The 19,420-nt window shown below is 29.3% G+C and overlaps 1 pseudogene; it reads left to right on the top strand.

Moving 5' to 3' along the window:
- Positions 1-3,046: 3,046 nt before the first annotated feature.
- LOC116107872 lies at positions 3,047-6,504 on the top strand (annotated as a pseudogene).
- Positions 6,505-19,420: the final 12,916 nt, after the last annotated feature.

Raw genomic sequence — 19,420 nt, 5'->3', positions numbered from 1 at the left:
CTAAAGGAGATTTCTCTTTGAAGCCCTGGTGGGTACTGCACCTATATCTTAGAAAGCTTTGAGATGATGATGATATGATCTCATGACGATGATGAATATAATAATAATAATAATATGATAATAGAAGACGAAGCCAAAAAGACTGGTAAATTAAGACCAGTAATTTATATATGTTTGGAAAATACAGACATAAGTTTTTACGAGTACTTTTGCCTAAAGCCCTCCCAAATACATCTGCTATTTAATCAAATTATACAAAGGGAATCAAATACATAATACCACCATCTAGTCCAACCTTTATAGCTTACACTGACCATCCTCTACAAGATGAAGCTTCTTCAATATCTCATCTTGCTTGTATGTAACCTTGTACGATCTTCAGATTTCCTCCCTTCCTCACAACATGCACGTGGTGTTTGTACAGATGATCATACCTGTGCACTGGATTATTAATATCGTGCCACTGCAGCTAGGATCAAGACATAAGAACGTTTGATACTTTTCTCCATCGTGAAAGAATGTAATGAATGGGATCCCGGCACACCATCTGGTTTAGAACGCTCAGATGTGTCTACATAAATATCCCTGAAATTGAACATCCCACAAACCAAAGCACCTCCATTTCAGTGGATTGTACAGACATCAAAAACTCTGGAATCTCTCCTACTTCCATCAACTCAAATTCTTCCTTGACTATGTACGTTACAATTGGCCCCTCCATTCATATGCCTTGTGCTAAAGCAAGAGTACATTCCATCTTCTCCTCTCGAACTTCCTCAATATTTCATTTGTGTACAGTTTTGAGAGTTGAACTCAAAGTAACACCTTGGCTTAACATATAACTTGAGTTTCTTGATTCCTTATCTGCCAAAGCTTCAAGTTGATAATTTGCTTGTAGAGCTTGATCATACTTCCCAGAAATTCTTTCAGAGGGGTATTTTTCTCAAGATATCCTTCAAAAAATGAAGAATTAACCTCATTCTGATGGACTGGAAACATTCCTGCCAAAAATGTCTCCTTCAAAGTACTGGAGCCCACCGTCTTCGATCTTCATATAAAGTTTGAATCCATCTATGATCCCTTATTCCATGACATTGGATCATGTCTTCCCAAGATGTTTCAAATTCCTCAGGCCTTAAAGAGTGATAACTGTTCTATTCAATGCCACTCTAATGGCTTCATATTCAAACAATCCTTGTACCTTATTTGGAACATTTTGCAGATATGCGATAAGGAAAAACAATGATAACTCTTGGAAACTCAGCAACAGCAACTTGCAAATTTACAGTGGTCCTGATGATTGATTGTGGAGGGCGTCCTAACATGCATGTAACACCCCCTAAACAACCAGTATAAGATCATGGTCTCACCTGCAAGTAAACCACAGCCCAGTAACACTGATTGTCCATGGTGATTCATGCCAATAAAGAAACCAGAGGCACATCATATTCCTGCCAAGCATGTATGTGTCAATTGAAACTACATCACCAAAATACCTATATGCAACTCTTGACCTTGCATCAGTCCAGAATAGATTCCTCAAGCATCCTTTTCATTTAGATCTGCCACTTAAAGAAGTTAGGATCCATCAACTGCAAGCAACAAGAAATTAGAACAGATTGGCATCTCCTGGTTTAAGCTTCAATTTATTGGCATGGTCAACATTATTCCCAAATTCCCCATTAACATCTACATTTCCATTTCCCTCAGCATCAATAATCACAGTTCAAATAGCCGAATTTTTTGTACCTCATCAGCACCATCTAACTGCAATGTTCTTTGGTTCCAGGAGCTATGTGCTTATTGTGACTATAAACTTTCCACTTGCTGGGCTCAATCAAGTGGTTGTGCTCAAGCTCGACTTCAATAATTCTCCACCTTTTATTTTCCATCAACCTGAACTTTATCATTGCTGACAACCAGTCCTTGTTTCTGGTCTTGGGCGATTTGCTTCACTTTTCTTCTTGAAACCTGCACTACTGCAGCTAAGTTTTCCTCTGTATTTTTCTTTACTTTTTCTGTACCATGTATTGCTAACTCTGACACCAACCCTTGTTCTTGGCATAGCAATTGTAGAAGTAATAAGATCCTCGTACGTTTCAAACTCCTTCCACTGCAGGAGGCAGGGATTTTGGATTTACCAGTTTGACCTACATATTCTGTCATTGCATAATCTCCAACAACCTCAAAATCATCAATATCATCATCACCTTGGCTCAATGTTGAGAGAAACTTCATCCATCTGCAATAGAGTAGAGAAAGTGAGCTTTTATAAAGGAAAATAAGAAAATGAATGCTGAAAAAAGTGAAATGAGAAACTAGACATTTGCTTCCGCAAGGCTGCATATTTCTCAATATTTCACAAAATAAAAGGAATTTAAAAAAAGGTCTTTTAAAACTTGGCTTTAATAATTTGATTCTATAATGATCACTTACACTTGAATTATTTTTTTCCTTAATTTTCCTTTCTCGATCATACCAAGATCATTTTCCCCATTTTTCCTTTCTCAATCATAACCAAGGATCAATTCCACCAAACACATAATTTTTGACATAGAACTTGACTAGAAACACAAAAGAATAGGCTAGTCACATTTGATTTTGGTTGTAAAAGTTTGAGTCACCGTCAATTTCTGCCTCAATGGTAACAAAACAACCACAAACCACACAGACAACTTCATGGTCTACAATCAGCAAGGCTGCAGTCAAGATATAAATATAAATCTAATAAATCAACCCTTTAATCACTTCTTGAAGCTTTCATTTACATGAAATTGAAACACAAAAGACGAGGGAGCAAAGAAATAACAAGACCAGTGTCACATTTACTCTATGTATCTTCAAGATAGGAATTCAGGATGTTGAGTCCTCACCGACTAGGCACGCTCAGTCTATTGGTTATAAGAGGGGGTAATCCTCTTATTAACAAGGCCTTATTAGGTGAGGTTAGACCCACCTCAAATCTATCATGATATCAGAGCCTTAGTTTATTTAGTTGTCCTTAACCAGCGAGTAAGAGTTAGAGCCAACATACCTCCATCACGACATGACCTCCATGGGCTTGACCGTGGGAGAGTGTTAGAGTCTCACACGACTAGCACGCTCAAGCCTATTGATTTATAAGAGGGGTAATTCTCCCATTCAACAGTCTTATTGGTGAAGAATTAGGCCCACCTTAATTTCTATCATGGTATCATAAGCCTGGTTCAATTGAGCTGAGTCTTTGACTAGCAGGTAAGGAGTTAGAGCCAACAATTACCTTCCATCAATAACATGACCCAACATATGGGCTTGACCGTGAGGAAGTGTTGGAGTCCCACACTGATCAGGCACGCTCAGACCTACTGGTTTATAAAGAGGGGTAATCATCCTATTCAACAAGATCTTATTGGGTGAGATTTAGGCTCATCTCAAATTCTATCACAGTAAAATATTTAGTCGATTGTCCACAATACTGCATATTTTTCAAGTTACTCATCCTCTTACAATTTGGAGAGAAATCTCTCTCTATTACCCACTTTCTCCTTCAAATCTTCTTTTATTTTCTTTGATAAAACTAACATAAGACCTTCCACAGCCACCTCATTTCTTTACAACCAAGCTAAAGCCAATGCATTTAAAAATGTTCAAGAGTATTTTGTTTTTTGCCATAAAAAATTCGATATGAAGATACAGCACTACATTGAAGGAAATCTCTCTTCGTAGAACAAATTTCCTTTTTAATCCAAACATCCTTCATTTTGTAAGATTAGCTCCACTCGCAAGCTAAAAGACGTTTAAAACCCTTGACAATGAATCCCCAACATTCTTAAGCTCTACAATTACACCCTCATAGCAATACCCAAGTAATTCCCGAGCCAAAACACCTTTTTTTTTTTTTTTTTATTATTAGATCGCTAATACACAGACCTTTACACTGACACTCAATAAATCTACCCAAAACCACAACTCAAAAGAGAATGATACCCAGTTTCTAGATTTAACTTCACAAGTTAAATCAAACTCCACAATAAACAGAAAAATAAACGAAGTGAACAAGAATTGACTATTTTTTAAAGCAAGTCACACTTAAACTCTTTCAACATGCCATCGAACATTTATGAGATATAAAAAAACATAAAATTGAAATGAAACCCACCTCAGATTAATCAGTTCCTCGAGCAAGAAAAGTTCTCGAGATGGGATCGGGCTTCCGCACTTTTATTTGAATTTGTGAGAGAATTCCAAAGGACTAAAGCCCTGTACTCAGCTGGCACTGAAGTTGAAATTCGAGAACGAAATTGAAACTTAAATTTTTTCCTGATTGCTTTTGATAGTTTTACAACCGCAAAATCGGAAACCCACAGTATGACAACTTGATTTTTTATTCTGCAACTCCAATATTTTATCTGCAGTTCCTAAAATGACTATATTAAGATTGACTAGAAATGTAAATGATTCTTAGAACAGCATTTCTAAAATATTTGTTTTTTATAAAAAGATATATGAATAGAACATCAATTTGAAAATTCTCTTATGTACTGCTTCTCTCTTTACATTTAAATTTCTAACCAGTATTACATTTGATTTTTATACTGCTTCTCTTTTACATGCTTTTTTCATTGTTGATTATTTGTTCAGATTCTTCGGGCTCAACACAAGTTATGCAAGTGGCTTTGGGTCGGTCCGTTGCCGATGAGATAGGCCTGGCCTTTATAAATTGTTTCTAAGGTAAATATTATTTCGTGTTCTTAAGATTATTTATTATTAGTATGATTTTAAGAGTTATGACATTTATGAAGTAGATTATTATTGGTTTATTAATTTTTTGCCTGTTCTATCAGCTGCTTCGTGGAGTAGTGGTCTTTTTCTTACAAATATTATCAAGAAGTATATATATATAGATATCCCGTTGGGTTTTTTATTTATTTGATTTGGTGGGAATTTATTTTGATGGCATGATTCTTTTTATGTAAGTTTATAAATTAAGTCATGGAAATGTAGTTTGTTCTTTGTCAATGATTTGAATTGATTAACAAGATTATAGAATGAGGGCCATAACCCCCTTGCTTATGTTAAAATGAAATGTGTTTGGAGATATTAACCTAATTGAATCTTGTAATGCCAATTGATGCTTTTAATGCATTCCAATTCAATTAATTACCTGTTTGTGTATTTTAAAAAATCTCTGCTTCCCGTGTGTTATATTTTCACTTTCATTTACTTTTCTTTGTTTTGCAGCTTATTTAATATATGAAGAATATGACTTTGCAAGGACAGGAAGCACTGCCACAGAAATTCTGCATGATATATTTATAAAACAGAAGTCTAATCCTTTTGTTGATGATTGAGGGAGATGATTTGAAGATTCAAAGTTCTTGATACTCAATACAACTTTTTGGTCATAATGCTATGATTCTTCTAATTTATGCCTTTTCTTTGGTCTGAATCATTAGTGATTTGTTAGCATGGTTGGAATCATGATATGCTTTTTATGTTTTGGCTTTAAATCTTTTGCATATTTTCAAAAATTTTCAGGTGAACTTTCTTCAGGTCCTCTTGAACAGTTCACACACGAGATGGAGCCCTTATTAGAAGCAAGGGATGCCTGTTGGCTAAACAAAGGTGAGCCTTATTGCTTTCTTCTTGCTGCTCTGCGTCATACATTAAATAGGAAAAGTTATGTTTGACTATTAATTTTATTCTTGCTGCCCAGTGTGTGGAACTTGTTTCAGATTTTGTTGTGTGTGAAGAGGAAGCCTATATCACCCGAGTCAGCTCGCATACTGGTTGTTCTGGTCTTTTGCTATTTTTTAAGTTATAGTATTGTGGGAGTCCCTAGCTTGGCAGCACTGGGTGCTTGATTCTGTTAATAAATTTTTGAGTCTTTATTCATTTTTTGCCTTCTCTGTGTTATTTTGGTTCACTTGTGAAAAAAGTAATGCTTTTTAATGTGTTTAACAGTAGTGCTTTTTGTCTATTCTATGCAGCACACTAATGTCGTCATCTATGATATTAGTCCTAGCAATAGACTTGGTATTGCAGTATATATCGATCCTTAGGATCAAAGCATCCTAGTATATTCCATATTTAAACCTTGCATTTTATTTTAATGTCGTAAAATTTTTGGCATGTTAACACCAGGGAATGTTCTTTGCTTCAATTTAGGTTTTTCCCTTTGTAATTGTTTGTGTTTCAAATGCTGAACTAGCTGCAGCTTCCCTTCCCCCCCCCCCAATGCTCATTGTCATTTTATGGTGAATGCATGAAGCGTTTGTTATATTACCTCTGTCAAAGTTATTTCTCGGTCATTTCGTAATATAATTGCTATCGTGTGCTTTTAATATTCAGTGTGGTTGTAATATCCTGTTCCTTGGGAATTGACGTGATTGACCTTATATTTCTTTTTTGCAGCGTTTGTGGGGATCAGATGGCTACCTTCAAACTTCACCTAATTTGCCGATGGATCCCAAGGATTTTGAACTTTATAGAGAGACTGATGAATCGGATGTTGAATCAGCATAATGGAATGGTTTAGGTTCATGTACAATTTGAAGATTTTACTTCTTATCATCTTGATATGCCTGGATGTGTATGATCCGACAATGATGCGTCTTGTACTATGATTCTTAGTTGTTGTGTGTGGGGTTTTGATTTCTGTCCACCTATTAGTAAAGTTTGAATAGTGGCGGTGGCTGGTGGCCAGCTGTCAGCGTTGGTTGGATAAGTGGGGTATTTTTTTTAATTTAAATTTTATTGTGGGGGTTTTATATTATAAACTTTATTGTGGGGGTATTAGTTGAATTAACAATTAGGGGTTAAAATATTTTTTGAAAATGTTTCCAAATGTATTAAACATTTTTAGAATTCTATCATTTGATTTAATTTTTTCATTTCAGAATAGTTTATTCAACTTTTTTATTTTCAAATCTCACTCTGTATAACCATTCATTATCTTGTAATAATTGTCTAATTTTACTTTACAATAATATTTCAATAACTAAAATCCGTGTTTGTTTTGTATCTTATTTGTATTCAAATCAAAATTTATTTATTTAAAGTTCTATTTAAATTATTCACTATTTTAAAATTTTAAATTCTATTTCGTAATAACATTCAATTTTAAATAATAATATTTAAAAATATTCTTTAAATATCTAAACAAAATGCTCATATTTTTGAAAAATGTTTTCAAAAATGTTTAAACGTTTTTTAAAATTCTATCATATTTGATTTTAATTTATCCTATCAGAATAGTTTTTTCAACAAATGCACTTTAAATATTTTTAAAAAGTTTTCTAAAAATGTATTACACACATTTTTAGAGACATTCATATTTGATTTAATTTTATCTCTTTAGAATAGTTTTTCATATATTTATTTTAATATATACCTTAAACTTAAAGTAAATATAGTAAGTAATTTTTGGGGATGGGATAATTCTAATATTGTGACTTTTTTCCGATCTTATGTCTGATGGTTTTCACAAGGTCAAATTGAATTAAAACCCAAATTTAATTATGTACATGTGGTGTTACCCAGGTTTGGAATAAAACCTTAAATAATTATTAATATACCTAAAAATTGTTATTTGTAAGATTCTAACGTAAATAATATCTTTTTCATTTTATTTAAACATGGTTGTCTAAATTTAATTGTAAATAAAAGTTAAACCCTATTATTAAATAAGATAAAAAGTTGTCGACCATTCATTTATCCATTGTTTGATTGAGATTCTATCAATTTATATCAAATAATAATTCTTAGTGTGGAGCTACACTGTCCTAGGTGGGCCATATAAATTATATATATCATTAATGAAAGACTCGACTACTAAAGTCATCACAAATTAAGGTATAAAAGTTTTCAGCTATTTAATTTATTCTGTTGTTTGATTGAACTCTATTCAATTTAAACCAGATAAAATTCTCAATGTGGAGCCACAACTGGTCTAGGTGGGCCAATGCCTCCTTGAAATTTTCAAAACAATCTACAAGGTTTTTTAAATTTGCAATTACACCTTAGTCAATTTATATAATTTCTAATTACTAATCCAATCATTACTATCCCTCATCAACCCACACACAGATATATGCATATTTAGATTATAAATAAATAAGGTCCATGTCAAGATTATTTAATATTTTCGATAGTTTAAAAAATTATAAGTTTATATTTTTCCCTAAACTTCATGTTTTGTTTTTAATGTGGAAAAATATCTGTTACCTAGAGTTCCTCTTCTAATTGATTTGTTTAATTTGTTATTTTTACAAAATAGTGTTATTATTTGGTTTTCGTTATGTAATTTGATTTCTTATTTATGTGTTTAAAATCGACCATAATCACTTTTTAGACATCAAATTTCTTGAAGTTATTGCTATTGTATGAAATAGTTTTTTTAAACTTCAATATTTATTTATGCTAAAAATTTATTAAGAAGTGTTTTTTCTCAGATCTACATACATCCATGTCTTGTGTGAGGCATAAGATAGCGATCTGGCCGGTCATTTGGGCCATGTCGACGGTAGCTAGGATGGCCATATGGGCCAGGCCGGCAACTAATCACTACTCTGGTGATGGCCGTGACCCCCACAGCCACAAACAACTTCCAATTTTTCTTTTTTTTAGTTTTTATTTGTGTCTTTTTAAATTGTTAACCTAGTTGTCTTGTTAAACAGCTTCCATTAATGAGTGAAATATTAAATGAAATTGATGTAAAAAAAAAAATGTTTGGTGAAATCCATGGTGATGTGATATAAGTTGGGTTTGCATGTGGCTTTCTCAATGTATATGGTGGATTTTGTGGTTGTGTGAAAAAAATTTGTTTAATTGTAAAATTCACGTGGATGATGAAAGAATTTGTGTCGAGTTTACTGATTTAAATGGCGGGTTTAGATGGAAGGAGAATGGTAGATGTTTAATTTATATTTAATTTTAATTTAGTTTAAGTTATTGGTAAAAGGGATATTTTTAAAGTTGTTTAGGTAACAAATAAATTTTGATAATTTTTCGAAAATTTCATAACATTTAAAGGTTTTGGATATATTTAGATTATTAGTTTTAGTTTCAGGGTAAAATGTCTTTAATAGTTGAACAAAAATTATTTCAAAACCAGGTGCTTAGATAATTATATGAACACATTGGGGGTTAAGAAATATTTCCCTTTTATTAAAAATTAGAGGATATAAATTGTTAGCCGTTCAATTTATTCCATTATTTGATTGAAATTATAAAAGTGACGATGTGAATATAATCAGAAAGTCGTTATTCTGATCTTTCATTTATGGTAAACTAAAAGACAAAAAAGTTAGGCCACAATTGATTGAGATTGTTAAGACAAAATAGTAATTGACTTGTGATTTTAAATCATGCTATTAAATAAATATAAAAGTAAAAGATTATAGAGTTTTCTTTTATAATATATAAATTAATATGTTAATGTCAAGTAATTAATTCCCTGTATGTGTGTGAGTGAGTGCATATATATTTGCAATAAATTGATTTACATAATAGATTACTGCTATATCATCATCCGTGATATTTTTTTAATAAAATTTTAAAAGCCTAATATTTCTATTATATTTTGAAAATTAGTTAGAAAAAATAAACTAAATTATTGGTCATCCCTTTATTTCCACTGCTTGATTAATGTTGTCATGACTAACAAAAAAAAAAAACAAAAAAAGCTGACCCCTTAAAAAAAAACATTGAAAAATAAACTTTTTTCTTCTATATAGTCTGATTAAAAATAAAAAAAATAAAAAAATTATCGTTTTTGTTAATATTACTTAATAAATCATGATTTGACTTTTCAAGTTGAGGTAAACAAACAAACAAAAACTATTGACCCCATTATTGATTGGAGATTGCTATGACCATATTAAATAAATCTATTGGCCGTCTAATTTACTCCTCTTAGTTGATTGGATTCCTTTCTTTTGCCCATACAAGATACATTGTCAAATATGTACTGACATATTGTGCCATTCTCGGTGTCTTTTAGAAAGACTTGACTATTAATATTTTATGTAATTAAATGCCAATTGCAAGATCTGATATTTCTTTGTTTTAATTTTGTCAAGATATATTTCCTCCTCTAATCAAACTAAACTGATATATATATTTAATTTTAATAAGACTTGACTAGTAAAGTCATCACAAATTAAAGGATAAAAGTTTGTCAGCCATTCAATTATTTCCGTTTGTTTGATTGAGATTCCAGTCAATTAAACAGAAGTAATAATTCTTAGTGGTGGAGCCACACTGGCCTAGGGTGGGCCATGCCCCCCTGAAATTTTCAAATTGCAATTATGCCTTAGTCAATTTAAATAATTTCTAAATTACTAATCCATCATCAAACCGAAAAACAGATAAATGCAATAATTAGTTATAATACAATAAGGTCCATGTCATACGAATTTATTGAATCGTTATATGTAAAAAATTATAGTTTATATTGTTCCTAAACTTGATGATTTTTTTTTAATTTAGGAAAATCTTGTTACCATGGAGTTCCTCTTCTAATTGATTGTTTAATTTGATTCCTTTTAGAAAATTAGTTTATTATCTGGGTTTCTTTATGTATTTGGTTTCTTTTATTTAATGTTTAATAATACTGACAATAATCCACTTTTAAAACTCAAATTCTTGAGGTTATTGTTATTGATGGATAAAAGTTATTAAATTTCAATATTTATTATTATTTTAAAGTTTATTAAAGTTGTTTTCTCAGCTCTATCATGGCATCCATGCCATTTGGTGAGGAGATAAATATAGCCAGATCTAGGCTAGATCTGGATGGCCATATGGGCCATGCCGACAACTAAATCCTACGGCTTGGTGATGGCCATGACCACCACAAGTCCAATCCACTCCAATTTTCTCTTTATGTTTTTTTTGTTCTATTTTTAAATTGTTAAACCTTAGTGTCTTGTAAAGCCTTCTATTAATGAGTGAAAATATTACATGAATTTGATTGTAAAAAAAATTGTTTGGTGAAGTCCATGGTGATGATGACTATGGTGGGTTTGCGTGTGGCTTTCTCAATGGTATCAGTGGATTTTGTGTGGTGTGAAAAAGTTTGTTCCATTGAAAATTGTCCGGTGGATGATGAAAGAATTGTGTTAGTTTACTGATTTAATAGCGGGTTTAGATGGAAGGAGAATTGGAACGTGGAATTTAATTTTTAATTTGATTTTAAGAATTATTGGTAAAAGAATATTTTCAAACTTTTTTTAGGTAAAAAAAATTTGATAAATTTTCAGAGATTTGATAACGTTAAAGGGTTTGGGATATATTTAGATCTTATTTTAGTTTCAAGGTAAAAATGTCTTTATATTGAACAAAAATTTATTTCAAAACCAAGGGTGCTTAGAGAATTAATGAAACCACATGGGGGTTAAGGAAATCTTTCCCTTTATAAAAAATTAGAGGAATAAAAATTGTTGGGCCGTTCATTTTATTCTATTATTTGATTGAATTATGAAATTGACAAGTGATATCGAAGTCTTTAGCTTGAGCTTTCAAATTTATGGTAACTAAAAAACAAAAAGGTTAGGTCATCAATTGATTGAGATTGTTAAACCAAATACAATTGACTTGTGATTTTAAATAATTATTTGATAATAAATAAATATAAAGGATATAAAGATTATGAGAGTTCTCTTATCATAAATTTAATGTTTGCAAGCATTAATTCCTACATGTGGTGTGATGGTGCATATATTTGCAATAAAACATATTAATGCCATTCATCATCAATAATCCTTTTTTATAAAATGTTTGAAAAGCCTAATATTTCTATTATATTTGGTAAATTAGTTAAGAACAAAACAAACTAAAATTTGGTCATCCCATTTATTCCACTGCTTGATTGATGTTGTTATGACTAAAAAAAAAAGAGTTGACCCCTGTAATAAAAAAATAAAAAAAATTTGTTCTTTATATAGTCTGATTAAAAATAAAATAAAAAATTAATCGTTTTTGTTAATATTACTTAATAATCATTGATTTGACATTTCAAGTTGAGGTAAACTAACAACAAAACATGCACCCATTAATTGATTGAGATTACTATGACCATTTAATAGTATTATTGGCCGTCTAATTTACTCCTTAGTTTGATTGGATTCTTTCTTTTTTGCCCATCGAAGTACATATTGTATAATATTATTGACTATCGTTCTCTTTCTCTGTCTTTTTAAAGACTTACTATTATATTTTGCGTAATTTTAAACGACAATTTGCAAGATCTGATATTTCTTGTTAATTTGAGATATATTTTCTTCTAATCAAACTTCAACAATTATATATATTATATATATTAAATACAAGACTTGACTACTAATCTCACACAAATTAAGAGATAAAAGTTGTCACCATTCAATTTTATCTGTTGTTTGATTGAGATTCCATTCAATTTAAACCAGAATATATTTCTCATTGTGGCCCAGCATTGGCCTGGTGGGCCATGCCCTCCCTAAATCTCAAAAATCTGCCCTCCCTGAAATTCTCAAAACATCTGCAAGGTTTTTAAAAATTGCATTACACCTTAGTCAATTTATATAATTTCTAATTACTAATCCAATCATCAAACCCAAAAACAAGATAAATGCAATATTTAGATATATAATATGGTCCATGTCATACGAATTTAATTGATTCGTTTATATGTAAAAAAATTATAAGTTTATATTTTCCCTAAACTTGATGATTTTTTTTTTTAATTTAGAAAAATATCTGTTACCATGGAGTCCTCTTCTAATTGATTTGTTTAATTTGATTCCTTTAAGAAAATGTGTATTATCTGGGTTTCTTTATGTAATTTGATTTCTTTTATTTAATTTGTTTAATGATACTGACATAATCACTTTAAAACATCAAATTTCATTGAGGTTATTGTTATTGTATGGAATAATTAGTAAAATTTCAATATTATTATTTTAAAAGTTTATTAAAAAATTGTTTTCCTCAGATCTATCATGCCAATTCCTGTGTGAGGAGATAAGATAGCAGTCTAGTCGTCGACATGTGGGCCAGTCGCGGCTTATATCTGGATGGCCATATGGCCATGCCGACAACTAAATCCTACTGCTCTGGCGATGGCCATGACCACCACCAAGTCCACAACAACTTCCAATTTTCTTCTTTAGTTTTTATTTTTTCATTTTTAATTGTTAACCTTAGTTGTCTTGTTAAGCCTTCCATAATGAGTGAAATATTACATGAATTTGATTGTTAAAAAAATTGTTTGGTGAAGATCCATGGTGATGATGATATATGGTGGGTTTTGCTGTGGCTTTCTCAATGGTAATGGTGGATTTTGTGGTGGTGTGAAAAAAGTTGTTTTTCATTGAAAATTCACGTGGATGATGACGAATTTGTGTGAGTTTACTGATTTAAATAGCGGTTTTAGATGGAAGGAGAATGGGAGACATTGATTTAATATTTTAATTTGATTTTAAGATTAATGGGTAAAGGGATATTTTTCAAATTTTTTTAGGTAAAAATAAATTTTGATAAATTTCTGAAATTTGATAACATTTAAAAGTTTGGATAATATTTAGATTCTTATTTTAGTTTCAAGGCAAAATGTCTTTTAATAGTTGAACAAAAATTTATTTCAAAAAGCAAGAGTGCTTAGATATTATTGAAACACATGGGGGTTAAGGAAATCTTTCCTTTATTAAAATTAAGGAATAAAAATGTGTTGGCCGTTCATTATTCTATTTTTTGATTGAAATTATTAAAGTTGACGAGTGAATCAGAAAGTCTTTAGCTGGCTTTCAAATTTATGGTAAACTAAAAAAACAAAAAGGTTGGGCTATCAATTGATTGAGATTGTGAAACCAAAATGCAATTGACTTTGTTTTAAATATCAATTATATATAAATTTAAAGTATTAAAGATTATCAGTTCTCTTATAATTATAAATTAATGTTTGCAAGTAATAATTCCCTGCATTTGTGTGAGTAGTGCATATATTTTGCAATTACAATCAATATTACTATCATATCATCATCATGATCCTTTTTTATATAAATTTTTTGAAAGCCTAATAATTTCTATTATATTGGACAATTAGTTAAGAAAGATACAAACTAAGTTTTGGTCATCCCCATTTATTCCACTGCTTGATTGATGTTGTCATGACTTAAAAAAAAAAAAAAAAAAAAAAAAAAACTTTGTTCTTTTCTATATGTTTGATTAAAAAAAAATTTAATCATTTTTTTAATAATCTTAATCAATCATTGATTTGATGTTCAAGTTTGAGGTAAACTAAACAAAAACTATGACCCATTAATTGATTGAGATTGCTATGACCAAATAAATAGTATTTTGGCCGTCTAATTTGCTCTATTAGTTGATTAGATGTCATGACTAAAACACAAAAGTTGATAGGATTTCAAATTTAGTTTCATAAATCAACAAAAGGGGGAATAAAGAACCTTGAAGAGAGTGAAGAAGCAAATTGATAGGTGTTGAGCGAAGAATTGTTATAATGAAAGAGTGTTAATTAGTTGTCCTTTTGGGTTATATTAGTTTTTGGTTCAAACATTCTAGATTCATATTTTTTGAGAATGAAAGGATTGTGCTGTTAGATTTAAAGTCCTTCTTAAAAGAAGTAAGTGATTTTCAAACGAAAAAATTCTTGTTTCATTGTTGTATGATAATTGTCTAATTGTTGTGATTGGGAGGGAGTTCAATGCAACACATACTGACGTGTCATCAAACTTTCCCTTAATAATACAAGGCAATTAGTCAATATTACTCTTTTGATAGACTTCCAACTCTAAATTGTCCTTGTTTCATCCTTTGAAGAGTTGAAAAGTCCTTGATTTATCTAGAAATTCTCTTTGAAGGTTGGCACTGAGAATAAGGTATGTATATTATTTAAGTATTAGCTTAAATATATGCTCCAATTAAATTTACTTTTGCACAATTTGCATATCTATTTATTTATTTTTAAAACTTTTTTCATTGTTTACATTTAGATATGGGCCTACAAAAATTTATGTCTTGTTGACACCCTTAATTAACTTACAAACATGCTTATTAATTTGTTAATTAATTGTAAAGTATTGTTTTGATGTATACAAATAGATTATATAAGCTATGTAGATTACTCTGATCTATATATGTATGTGATGCATTAATGGTTTTTCTTTGAATAGTGAAAATAATATTGAGTAATAATAAATATATGATCATAATGTATTGACATTACCTTTACAGCATATGATGGCTTCGGTGTTTGAAACAACTCAAGATCTTCTTGGATCTTACTTACAATTACTTCAACGCCACCTTTACCATACTTGAATAACCTACTTCATACCACTTTAAATCTTGGAGGGAATATATGGGAGAAGGTTTGAAATCGCCAAACAAGTCTATATGTTTTAAGTATTATTCTTTAATTTCTTTTAATTAATCTTAACTTTTTATTCTTATTTTAAAAAAAAAAATAATCTTTTCATTGTGCGGTTAACTTAGGGGCTGTTTTTCTCTTTTTTCTCTAAACACTAAAACTTAGTAATTATTATGCATAATGTATTTTAAAACTAATGAGTTTAATTTATACACCCTTATTAATTATATTAATAATTATATATAGAAAAGAATTTAAGTGAAAGAGTTTTTTTTTTTTTTTTTTTCTAATTATGGTGTATTAATAGATTTATAATAGAAGAATAAATTATATTACATTGTTTCAATTTTGTTTGGGTAAAATTATTTTTCGAATTTGTAAGTTTAACCAGTGTATCAATTACTGCATCTTTTTTGTCACTACTCTGAATCTTGGAACGATATATAAATTTTTTGTCTTTCAATTATTGATTCCTATATATGATTTTTAACTTCTATTTATTTTATTTTATTTTTTTTTAATTTGTGTAGTTTAGCAAATTTGAAAAACTTGAATGTATGGATTTAAGTTTTAATCATAAATGTAATCTCTATCAGTCTAGCTACGTCATGAAGCAAGTTTTATTATTTATTCTAATTATTCAAAGTAAATTGTAATTAAATTGGTATATAGAAGCTTCACCTGATATTAGAAGATTTTCCTTGTATATATTATTAATCATTTTCTTGAGATATTTTTTTAAATAGTTTATGAATTTATGATGTTGTAATTGGTTTCGTTTTCCTAAATTTCTTCTAAGTGATTAAAATTTCGAGTTTGATGGCATTATAATTTACAATTTTATATAATGCTAATGATTGATATATATATTGACAAATTAAAGATAATATATACTCATATTATTATAATTCTAAATGTTCATGTTGGAGTGCCCAATATTTAATTTTAATTAACGTTTTATATATAGATAATATTTCTTAAAATCATTTCCTTTTCTTAAAATTTTCCATCAATCTGCTTTTATAACTCTAATCTCTTTATTGTTTGGCATAGGTTTAGCAAATTTGACAAACCTAAAAGTTTAAATCTCTTTGGGAATTCGAATCAACAACTCTCTATCAACCTAGTATGCAATATCTATTAAATTTTGAAACACTCTTTGCATATGACAACTTATGAATAAAAATTAAAATGAATTTCAATTTAAATCTAATGGTTTCTCTTGGCAACGGATTAAAAATGTTGAGAACTTGGAAGATTTGGATTTGAGTGTAATGAAAATAGGCTCTCTAACATTGCTAGTAACAAACTACAACCATCAAATATTAAGTTACATCACTTCTCAATTGCTTCTAATTATATTTAGATTTACCTGATTTTTTAACTTTTTTCTTCTGTATTTTCTACTACATTTCAAATTCTATTTCTTCTCTGGTTTTGCTTCTTGTTTTTATTTGTGCAGGTTTAGCAAATTTGACAAACTTGAAGAGCTTGGATCTAAGTATATCAATCAACCACTTCTCTAGCAAGTTTAGGTATGTACAATATTAGGTATGCTATACATATCACACTTTGAAAAAAGTAAATTACAGTACTCTTGCACAAAATAAAAATTAAATGATATCTTACAAACATTCATTAATTTATTTAAAAGATTTTCTAATAAGTGTTTAGTAGTATGTGTACTACTATACAAATTGAATATTATCATTCGCATGATTATTCACTGTCTTATTTTCTCATCCAACTGTCTCTTGGTGAGGTTTACAAAATCTAAAAAACTTGGAAGAGTGAATATGGCATATAATGGAATGAGCGGTTCTCTACTTCGTTAGTACATTAATGCACCCAATATTTGTCAAAGTTTTAGATCAAATTTTAAAGTTACAATCATTTGGTATCAACTATTTTAATATTTTTATCCATTGCTTTAACAATTTGAAACCCTAATTTAAATATGTAATACTTAAATTCCAATGTGAAACTTTTTTATAACAACTTAACCTTTTGAGTCTCAGTGGTTCTCTAATAAATTAGATCAAAATACTTACAGTTTCAATTTTGAACTCAAACTCTCTTTGAATACACATATGTCATTATCTTACTTTTATGAATTTTAAAATTTTAGTTATCTTTATTGGTACAAGCTTAGAAAATTTAGCAACCTTGGAGATATTGATCTAAGATATAATCGTGCTTGTTAGTTTTCATAACATTACTTGATGGTTTGTTTTTTTTGATCAATAGATTTTTTTTTTCAGAAAATTGAGGAAATAAGAAAAATATTTTAAATTATGAGCTCCTCACAGTGTTTTCTTAGGATTTAAAGAACATGAGATTGAAAATATAGAACTAGACTATTAAATAAATGGACTATCTTTCCAAAAATTCTAATTAATGGTATATAGAAACTCCCTTGATATTAGAGGATTTCCTTGTAGATATTATTAATCATTTTCTTGAGATATATTTTTAAATAGTTTTATGAATTTATAATATTTGAATTGGGTTCATTTTCCTAAATTATCTCTAAGTGATTCAATTTGCGAGTTTGATGGCATATAATAATTTATAATTTATACTACTGACATGATTGATATAGTGACAAATCGGAAGATAATATATCTACTCATATTATAGATAAAATTCTAAATGTCATGTGGAGTGCTCAATTTATTTTAAATTAACGTTTTATATATAGATAATATAATATTTTCTAAATCAGTTTCCTTTTCTTAAAATTTTCCATCAATTTGCTGTAATTAACTCTAAATCTCTTTATTGTTTGGCACAGGTTTAGCAAATTTGACAACCTAAAATTATTAATCTCGTAGGAATCGAATCAACACTCTCTATCAAGCCTAGGTATGCAATCTATAAATTTTTGAAACGCTCTTTGCATATGACAACTATGAAAACAAATTAAAATAAATTTTTCAATTAAAATCTTATGGTTTTCTCTTGCACAGGATTAAAAATGTTGAGGAAACTTGGAAGAGTTGAGTTTTGGGATATTGGAATGAGGCTCTCTAACATTGCTAGGTAACAAAACTACAACCTTAAAATAAAGTTACAATCATCTTCTCAAATTGCTTCAATAATATATTTAGATATTGCTTAACTTTTTAATTTTTTCTTCTGTATTTTCTACCTACATTTCAAATCTATTGTTTGACCTTTTGACCTTTTAACATTTCAAATATTAAGTTACAATCATCTTCCTCAATTCTGTTTGTTTATAACAACTTAACCTTTTGAGTCTCAAGTGGTTCTCTAATAAATTAGATCAAATACTTACGTTTCAATTGTTGAACCAATTTATCTGATACACACATGTAATTATTCTTACTTTTCTATCTATTTTAAATTTTAGATCCTTTTATTGGTACAATTAGAATTTAACAACCTTGGATATTGGATCTAAGATATAATAGCAAAGCGGGATCTAAAATTGTTGTTTTGTATATTTCATACACTGTACTTTGAGGTTTGTTTTTTGATCAATAGTTTTTTTTTTTTTTTTTTAAGAAAATTGAGGAAATATGAAAAAATATTTTAAATTATGAGCTCCTCACAGTATTTCTATGGCACGTTAAAGAACAATGAGATTAAAATATAGAACTAGAATATAGAAATTAAATAGGACTATCTTTTCCAAATATATCAAATTAATTTTTCCAATAATTAAATTAAAAAAAGTTAATTTTCTAGTACAATTTTAATAATTTGACTTTTCCAGTTAAATAGTATATCCAGTTATTTACCTGTGTTCTAAATTGATCTCATTTTAATTTTTCATTTCTCTTAGGTTTATCAAATTTGGAAAGGTTGAAATGTTGTATTAATTTCCTAATTCTTTTCTTTATACATTGTTTTAGATGATATGTTGAGTTAATATATAAATATCGGATATTCATCCTTTAAACTTGAGTTAATCTTATAATTTTCTGAATTAATTTTCTAATTTATAAATCTAATATTTTCTTTATTGGTATAGGATTAGATAATTAACAGCCTTGGAAACGTTGAAGTTACTGGCAACTTCATAAACGGTTAGGACAATACAAATTT

Source organism: Pistacia vera, unplaced genomic scaffold (assembly GCF_008641045.1).
Source record: "Pistacia vera cultivar Batoury unplaced genomic scaffold, PisVer_v2 Contig549, whole genome shotgun sequence".
NCBI lineage: Eukaryota > Viridiplantae > Streptophyta > Magnoliopsida > Sapindales > Anacardiaceae > Pistacia > Pistacia vera.
The sequence above is the reverse complement of the archived record's forward strand: the minus strand, read 5'-3'. Positions and strand labels throughout refer to the sequence as shown.